Raw genomic sequence first — 9,706 nt, 5'->3', positions numbered from 1 at the left:
CAGCTCGTAGAACGTCGTAAAGGCCCAAGCAGGTAGAGTAGCCAGAGAAAGTCCTCATGGTGCCGATCTCCTGAAATCAAAAACAGACAACGTCAGAATGCCTATTTAGGCTCGACACTTCAAAAATGAATGACAAATTTCAACCAGGGAGTGCGACTCACCATGCCCTCATGAGCACGGTAGGAAAGTTGCCGGTCCAGTCGAAACAACACTTGGCTACCGTCAAAACCCTCGGCCCACTCAGGCGCCGCCCGTAAAAGCAACCCCCGCGGGGCCGTAACTCGCCTGACTCTGAAACTCGCGACGTCAGCATCGTCCTCGGCTGTCTCTGCTCTCCGCCTCTTATGGCCACGAGACTCAACGTGGTGGATAGGGCCCAACTCAACGACCCTGTTGACATCCCACAACGTCCGCCTAGTCGCCTGAGGACGGCGCTCCCTCAAAGAAACCCTTCTCCCGGAGGTACTCGCCTCAGCCCCAGTCTGAGCTCTGCCGCTGCTAACAGCCCCAACAACGGGCTCCGCACGCTCCTCGACGGCCCCTGAAGCCCCAACAGTCTGCTCAGGAGGTCTCTCCTCCTCAGTAACGTCCTCCACGACCACGGCAGGCGTGCTAACCGGAGTACTAACCGGACCCGGCCCGAACAACTCCTCAATAGTCGCAGCCATGAACTCGGCCTGCTTCGAACACTCTCCTACAAACAAAAAACGTCAGCCGAAATTTCGGCATTACGATGGCATAAAATGGATAAACCCAAAAACAACAAAAGAAAACGGCCTGCAATACAAAAACAAGGGGTAATACCACCCCAAACCATTCACAAAAAAACACAAAGACGAATTGCCCCTCTTTTCATGCAAAAGACGAGTCAAAACCACAAAAACGGCATTTCAAGGCCCATACAAGGTCTGCCAACAACCCAAAATACATTCCCGACACAATGGGATTTTATTACGGTTCAAAAAGGCAATTCATACGCTAATTTGAGCCCAAACCGGTCAAAAATTCAAAAACGACCGCAAGAAGGCAAGTGTGATTTTGTCACGCCCCAAGGCGACCTAAATTACCAATAAGGTCCATTTCAAGACAAACTGACTTAATTCAAGCCCAAACAAGCGCTTATTTTGTCAGACATAAGACCGTCGCAAAAGGCAAAAATCCAATTTTGCCCACAAACATCCAATGAAGGTCTTTAAATGGCAAATACGGATTTTCCCAACTACAATGCAACCTAGTGGGACCCACTACCCAAGCAAACAAACTTGGCATTGTGAAAGGAGACGGTTTCTCGCCTCATTCACGTTTTTCGAGCCTAGGGAGCATAAACGGGGACCAAAATGCAAACTAGAAGCACCCCTATACTCCTAAACAGGTTTCTAACCTAATGCAAACATCAATTTCACTCAAAATTGGCTCAATTAAAAACGCCCAAATCGATTTTTAGGGCAAAAATCCGCCCTAATTCAATCTAGCTAAAATCGACAAATTTGAAAGGATTCAAGAGGAAATACTTACCTTGAGATGACATTTGTTGACAGTGGCACAAGTGAAAGCAAGCTTGAAGGTCCTTTAATGACATTTGTTGACAGTTGACGATATTGAATATTGTCATTTCCTCGAAAACAAACAAAACCAGATAGTGAAATTTCAAATTCGCTATTTTCAAAAAAATTTCAAGCAACGACAATTAAAACCGTCAATTTCAAAATAATAATTGGAAATTGAATTCCACTATTTTCATCACATGTCAACGGCGGCACATAAACCGTCACTTCAATCAATAGTGAAGATTCCAAATTCACTATTTCTGTCAAATGTCAACGGCGGCACATAAACCGTCACTTCAATTAATAGTGAAGATTCCGAATTCACTATTCTCTACACATGTCAACGGCGGCACATAAACCGTCACTACAAACACTATAGCAAACTCAAATTTGTTATTTTCCTTCAAAATTAAAACAAACGGCGGTCAAAACCGCCATTGCAAAAATTCAAGCCGACGAATGGTGAAAATTCCAAATTCTCTATTCCTTCAAATGCCAGCAGGGGGCTCCCTTGCGGAACCCACTCATTCCAAAAATAGTGATAGTGAGAACCCCTACTCACTATTTCCCCAGCGACATCATGAGTTCGCTACTTTCAAGACAAGCCTTTTCGACGCGGCTACTCCCATGGTCCATTAACCGACCTCATCACGGCTGGCGAGCCTTACAACGCAGCGCGGCTGGCGAGCCTTACAACGCAGCGCGGCTGGCGAGCCTTACAACGCATCGCAGTTGGCGAGCCTTACAACGCATCGCGGCTGGCGAGCCTTACAACGCACCACGGCTGGCGAGCCTTACAACGCACCGTGGCTGGCGAGCCTTACAACACACCGCGGCTGGCGAGCCTTACAACGCACCACGGCTGGCGAGCCTTACAACGCACCATGGTTGGCGAGCCTTACAACGCATCGCGGCTGGCGAGCCTTTGTCCGCACCCTTCCAAGGACAGATCCCGAAGATGCCTCGGGTACATTTCCTTGTCGCGGCTGGCGAGCCTTACAATGGATCACGGCTGGCGAGCCTTACAACGCACCACGGCTGGCGAGCCTTACAACGCATCGCGGCTGGCGAGCCTTACAACGCATCGCGGCTGGCGAGCCTTAAAACGCACCACGGCTGGCGAGCCTTACAACGCACCACGGCTGGCGGGCCTTACAACGCACCACGGCTGGCGGGCCTTACAACGCATCGCGGCTGGCGAGCCTTACAACGCATCATGGCTGGCGAGCCTTACAACGCATCATGGTTGGTGAACCTTACAATGCACCGTGGCTGGCAGGCCTTACAATGCACCATGGTTGGCGAGCCTTACAACGCACCACGGCTGGGGAGCCTTACAATGCATCGCGGCTGGCGAGCCTTTGTCCGCACCCTTCCAAGGACAGATCCCGAAGAGGTCGCGTACATTTCCTTATCGCGGCTGGCCAGCCTTACAACGCATCGTGGCTGGCGAGCCCTCCTCACATACGCACCGCAGCTGGCGAGCATTTATCCGCAACCATGCAAGGACATATCCGAAGATGCCTCAGGTATGACTCCTTCTTATGGCTGGCGAGCCTTTGTACGTAGTCTAACGGACTTTAAACGACCCGCACGGACAGTCGACAGACTCTAAAATGTTCCCGACGACAGGTCCTTGACTCGTACCCTCGAGTCGCCTTGGCGTCGCCCTTCCCGGCGGCAGGTCCTTTGCCCGAATCCTTTCGAGCCGCCTCGACGTCGCTTGGGTCTTCAGGTTGTAATCTTCGATTGACCTGGGGACTCTACTTTGACTTTCGCCCTATCCAAGCCTCAGTCAAAGTGGGGGCTCTGTAGATACCCAGTATCTGCTGAGACGCCAACAAACACCCGATGATTAACGGACTACAACATGTTTTAGGATGGCAGCGTTTGATCGGCAGTTTGTGTACAACTTTACGTCGGAAAACTTAAAACGATTTCAAAAATAAAACATTTCAAAACATTTCAAAAATACCTGGAGTGCTTAATGCACGACGACGGGGTCGCAATTACACTAACTAGAGTAAAAAACGACACCGGACCAAAAACCGACTCGAAAATTCAAATCCTGACTCCAACAATGAGTCAAACCGAGTCAACCACAAAAACAAAATATCTTCAAGCCTTATATGCTAAGTTTTCCCGGATTCATGTTGGTCAAGTACCAAACATGTGACTACAAAACCTAGGATAGAACAAATCATGATTGCGTTTGTTGTGATAGTGACAATACAACTCGAAGACCCGCGACGTGGCTCGCGCCTCTTTGAGCAGTCCAGGTGGCCACGTCGCTCAAAACTCACACAACCACTCATTCTCCTATAAATACCCCTCAAAGGCCACCCATTTGAGAGTTACGCGAGTGTCCGCCCCCTCTTTTCTCCCTTAAAATTCTCGACTCGACTTCTTAAGTCACAATCCGACGCGTATTTACGACCTACCGATCGTAAATACGAGCCTTACAGATTGTTTGGTACCGTCATCGTGCATTAAATCACTTGTCCGACCACTTTGACCACTACACCATCACTAAACTTTTAAAACACTCTTTTTACTTACCAAAACGATTTTAAACCGAGTTTTTTCCGATCAAACAAGTTGTTACACTTACGTCGGTCACTCGCCATAACCAAACATGTAAGTATGAGGGTGTAACAATCCTCTTTTATTATGTTTTCATTTGTTTCATGACTTTAACATGCTAAAACATGCATAACATGAACCAAAACATAGAATAAACGAGCCAAAACTGATTTTTGGTCTGAGGCAGAAGCCCCTTAGGTCACCAACAGGCTCGCGCCTAAATGGGGTGCTCAGACCAGAGATCAACCGTGTTTGTTTTCGTCACTTCCCTTAATCCATTTTTCATATTTGTAATCGGTTTTTACCATTTCAAGTATTTTCGAAACCTTTTTGTTTCATTTAACATGATTTAACCATAAAACATTTTTCACCCTTGGTTCCTCATACCGCGGCGGTTAAACCCGTGTATCAGTGATAATATTTGGTTAATGACATTTAGAAGGTATTTTAAAGCCTTCTATTTCATTTCTTTGCATTTTTCAAACAAACATATTAGTCACCAACACAAAGTCATCCTTAGTTCTACATACCATGCCGGATTTTAACCCGGGTACGATGATGAGTACCGATTAATTACATTCAAAATGGGCTTAAAACAATTAGTCCATAATCATTTTCAAAACTATTCATGTCAAGCTTGTCAAACCGAACCCGACACCGAATATTATCAAACCATGATGATTATTCGAGTCTAGTTCCTCAAATCGACAAATGCGGTCTAAACGATCATTTCAAATCAAACCGGGTTCAAATACCCATTTTCAACACATTTTATAACGTTTTCTAAACAGCCAGAACACGGCATACAACCGTTGGCTCACCCGCGCCTCAAGCAGGCCTTTTCTGTAATCATTTTCAAAACCAGAGGGAGGCCCCTTACTACGCCGGCTGGGTCGCGCCTCTTATAGCCGTCTGATACAGGGCATGTTCCCTTCCAACATTAGGCCAGAACGATCCCGACTCCGGTTGACCCGGATATAGGACGGATCAAATGACTCCTCAAACCATGTTTGCAAAACGCCTTTCTAAGACAAATGGATCATGTTATGCACCCTAAACCTAATACGGTAAATGGATTTTTAATTTCCGTCTTGCATGCAAATCAATCATTAATCCAACTCGACATCTTATACTTGATACTTGGATTAAGTCAACCGACTTAGAAAGCTCTCACATGTTAGGTTTAAATTATTGGATGCGCATTCATGCATTTAAACCGTTTTATCAACTTTTGCATTCAACCAACCAAGATCGATCAAGAGAGGCGCTAAACGCGGGGCGGGATTGGGTTTCTGATTAAAGGGCTTCCCAATACGTACCTTCACCTCTTACTCAGAAACATTGGATAGTGGACGACCTTATCCAGGGCGTACGAGAGTCATTCTAGAGATAGGATGCTAAAGAGGGACGGTTTCCTTATCTTTAGTACTTATGTCAAACGCTGCTTTGTGCTTCGATTTGACCGAGGTATAAAGTGGAATTCGAACGGGTTCTAGGCGTCCCACAAATGCTTGGTGGCAACTCCGAACATCTCTAATCATTTTGAGACCCTTACCGAGACGAAACTGACCGATCTAAAACGATCCGGTCGAAGGCATCTTTACGCCGCCGAGCGTGGCTTTCAAAAGACCGCTGCATGCCCACAGATCGACTGGACCTGCAGGTGGCCCGCGACAGCGGACCGGTAGGCGGCCCAAATCTGCTGACCGAGACGTGACCCATGTCCACAATAACATGCGGGTAGAGTTTACGAGTCAGCATGACTCGATCGAGTTGGGGGCACTTGTTCGAGTAGGTGAGGTGCTCGATCGAGTGGGTCTGACTCGATCGAGTGGGTAGTTTGGCATTTTTATGGTCAGAACCGTGTTGTTAGGTACTCGATCGAGTACATAGGGGCACTCGATCGAGTGTCAAGTCAGCTCGGTCGAGTATGTTCGAGATAAGAAGGTATGTTTAGGTTCTGGAGTCGGGGCACTCGATCGAGTATGTTAAGCACTCGATCGAGTAGCCTCAACTCGATCGAGTGGGTTCTGGTACTCGATCGAGTGGGGTCTGTGCAGGCTGTATTCGTGTTTTGGGTTATAGTATGCATGTTTATATCTACCTTTTCTTATATAGTTTTAAGATGCCGCCAAAGAAAACCGCCCTGTATGTTAGAGCTTTGAACATGACCACAGACGATATAGTTAAGATGTTGGAGCATCAAGATGCTCTTACCGAGGCCTTAAAGAGAGTGGGGAAAGATAAGGAGGTTGATCATTCAAAGATCAGCATCCATATAGCAAGATTCAACTCGAAAGAGAACAAGGGGACCGGGGAGCCAATTCTTCTATATAATTGGCATAGAGAGGTGGAGAACATCTTAGAGTTGGTGTATTGTCCTGATGAGTTGAAGGTAGAACAAGCTGTGTTCTACTTGAGGGAAGCGGCAAGTGAGTGGTGGTATAAGGTGAAGGTAAATGCTAGGGAGATGTATGCAAAGCAGGGGCTACCTCCGATACCTTGGGATGAGTTCAGAAGGGATATGAGGAGGGAGTTTGTACCGGAACATGTGAGGAGTAAGCTGAGAGAGGAGTTCGATGAGTTCAAGATGACATCTGACATGACGGTGGCTGAGTACTACCGTAAGTTCAATGAGAAGGCAAGGTATGCTGAGGATATGGGGCTGAGTGAGGAGAACCTAGCGTTGAGATTTGAAAAGGGGTTGACCCCCAAGATAATGGAGAAGTTACCCGTGGGAATCCTTACTGATGTTAAGGAAGCTTATGAGAGGGCTGGGAGAGCTGAGAGGCTAGTAGAGATGACCCGGGAGAGAGGAGCTGACAAAAGAAAGGATTAGAGCGAGGGTGGTGGCCAATCTAATTACAAGAAGGGCAACCACACTAAGGCTAGAGCATATTCATCTGGTTCGGGGTTCAGTGCTGGGGCTTCCTTTGGTCGTGGTCGTGGGAGTGGTAGTGGTAGCTGGGGGATGACCTATTTCGGGTGTGGCGGTGTAGGCCACAAGAGGCATGAGTGTACTAGTGTGGTACCGGGAGCTTTTCAGAGACCGGCTCAAGGGAGCTATTCTCAGGGTCCGACACAGAGTTATGCGAGCAACAGACCAGCTGGGTCATGGAACAACCGGGGAGGTCATCGAAATCACGGTGGAGGTAACCGCAATGGCGGTAATTCTTATTACAAACCAGTTACGAACACCAACAACAACCAGGGGTCGGGTGCTAAGCCGACTACCTCAGCCAGTACTGTCCATGGAAGTGGACGGAAGACCAGTGGAAAGCTGTTTATGATGGAAAAGAAAGCAGCTGAGGACGACGCACATGTTATCACTGGTACTTTTCTTGTTAATGGTGTTCATACCTTTGTTTTGTTTGATTCGGGGGCGTCGCAGTCGTTTGTATCTTTGAGTCATGTTAAACGGTTGGGTCTGAGGGAATATGAGTCTGTAAGTGAGAAAGTTTTTATACCTTCGGGTGAGTCTGTATCATGTGGGAGGTTGTATAGGGATGTATCTATGATAGTTGGACAAGTTGATCTACCTGTAGACTTGCTAGAGTTTCCTTTAGACGGTTTTGAGATGATTGTCGTGATGGATTGGTTAGGAAAGTACAAAGCTAAGATAGACTGTCATTAAAAGAAAGTGTCTTTGAGAGGGCCTAAGGGCATTAGTATGTCTTATCGTGGGTTTGTTGTCAAATCCAAAGTTAAGTTGATTGCAGCTGTGACCTTGAAGTCTTATCTGAGGAAGGGGTGCCCGATGATCTTGTGCCATGTGAGAGATGACAGAATGGAGAGTCCGACAGTTGATCAGATACCAGTGGTGGGGAGTTTTCAGATGTCTTTCCAGAGGAGATTCCGGGGTTGCCACCGAAGAGAGAGATAGATTTCAGTGTTGAACTGAAACCGGGGACGGGGCCAATCTCTAAGTTACCGTACCGGATGGGTCCTAAGGAGTTGGAGGAGCTCAGGAAGTAGTTAGATGATCTGATAGAGAGGGGATACATTAGACCTAGTGTATCACCGTGGGGAACACCAGTTCTTTTCGTGAAGAAGAAACATGGGAGCTTGAGGTTGTGCATAGATTACAGGGAGCTGAACCGAGTGACGGTGAGGAACAAGTATCCTTTGCCAAGGATAGATGACCTGTTTGATCAGTTGAGTGGTGCATCAGTCTTTTCCAAGATTGATTTGAGGTCGGGGTACCATCAGGTGAATATTAGAGAGGAGGACATACCAAAGACAGCTTTCACGTCGAGGTATGGCCATTATGAGTCAGTTTTTGGATAAGTTTGTGGTGGTTTTCATTGATGTCATCTTAGTCTATTCCAAGACTAAGGAGGAACACGAGGAGCATCTGAGGATTGTGTTGCAGACCTTGAGGGAGCATGAGTTGTATGCAAAGTTATCCAAGTGTGAGTTCTGGTTGGAGAAAGTTGCTTTTCTGGGGCATGTGATTTCTAAAGATGGAGTAGCTATAGATTCGGCAAAGATTGAGGCAGTTACCAAGTGGGAAGCACCAAAGAATGTAGCTGAGATCAGAAGTTTCTTGGGTTTAGCTGGATATTACAGACGGTTCGTGAAAGATTTCTCGAAGATTGCTAGACCTATGGCAGCTTTAATGAGGAAAGAGAACAAGTTTTGTTGGGATGAAAGTTGTGAGACGGCGTTCCAAACATTAAAGGAGCGTTTGACCACAACTCCAATCTTAGCATTACCTGAGGGGAGTGAGAACTTTGAGCTTAATACAGATGCCTCAAAGAATGGGTTGGGGTGTATGTTGATGCAGAACGGTAAAGTGATTACCTATGCTTCTAGGCAATTGAAGCCTTATGAGGAAAATTATCCTACACACGATCTAGAGTTCAGTGAAGTGGTGTTCGCTCTCAAGATTTGGAGACATTACCTTTATGGGGCGACCTTTAAGGTATTTTCAGATCACAAGAGTCTCAAGTACATCTTCACACAAAAGGAGTTAAACATAAGAAGGAGGTGGATGGAGCTGATTGGCGATTATGACATGGATATTACCTACCATGAAGGGAAAGCCAATGTAGTTGCAGATGCTTTGAGGAGGAAGAGTGTACATTCCTTGTGCACAGCTATATCTTTGATGAGATTGAGAGATGAGGTTGGGAGGTTTGTGATACATATGATGCAGAAAGGGGATGCTATGAGAGATTTGACAGTGCAGCCTGATCTTTATGATGATATTCGAGGTTAACAGGTGTTAGATCCTAAGATGGTGGAGTGGAGAGCTAGAGTAGAGAAAGGGACGGTGTCTAGATTCTCTATTCATACAGATGATAGTTTGAGGTTTGATGGGAGGTGGTGTGTCCCTAATGATGAGGAGCTGCAAAAGACATTCATGACAGAGGCACATTGTACACCATACTCGGTACATCCAGGTGGTGACAAGCTATACAAGGATTTAAAGAAGAATTTCTGGTGGCCTGGGATGAAGAAAGAAACAGCTGAGTTTGTGGCCCGTTGTTTGACATGTAAGAGAGTTAAAGGGGAGCAGCAATGACCACAAGGTACGATTCAGTCTTTAGAGGTACCTGAGTGGAAGTGGGAAT

Source organism: Silene latifolia, chromosome 8 (assembly GCF_048544455.1).
Source record: "Silene latifolia isolate original U9 population chromosome 8, ASM4854445v1, whole genome shotgun sequence".
Classification (NCBI taxonomy): Eukaryota; Viridiplantae; Streptophyta; class Magnoliopsida; order Caryophyllales; family Caryophyllaceae; genus Silene; species Silene latifolia.
Note: the sequence above shows the minus strand (reverse complement) of the source record.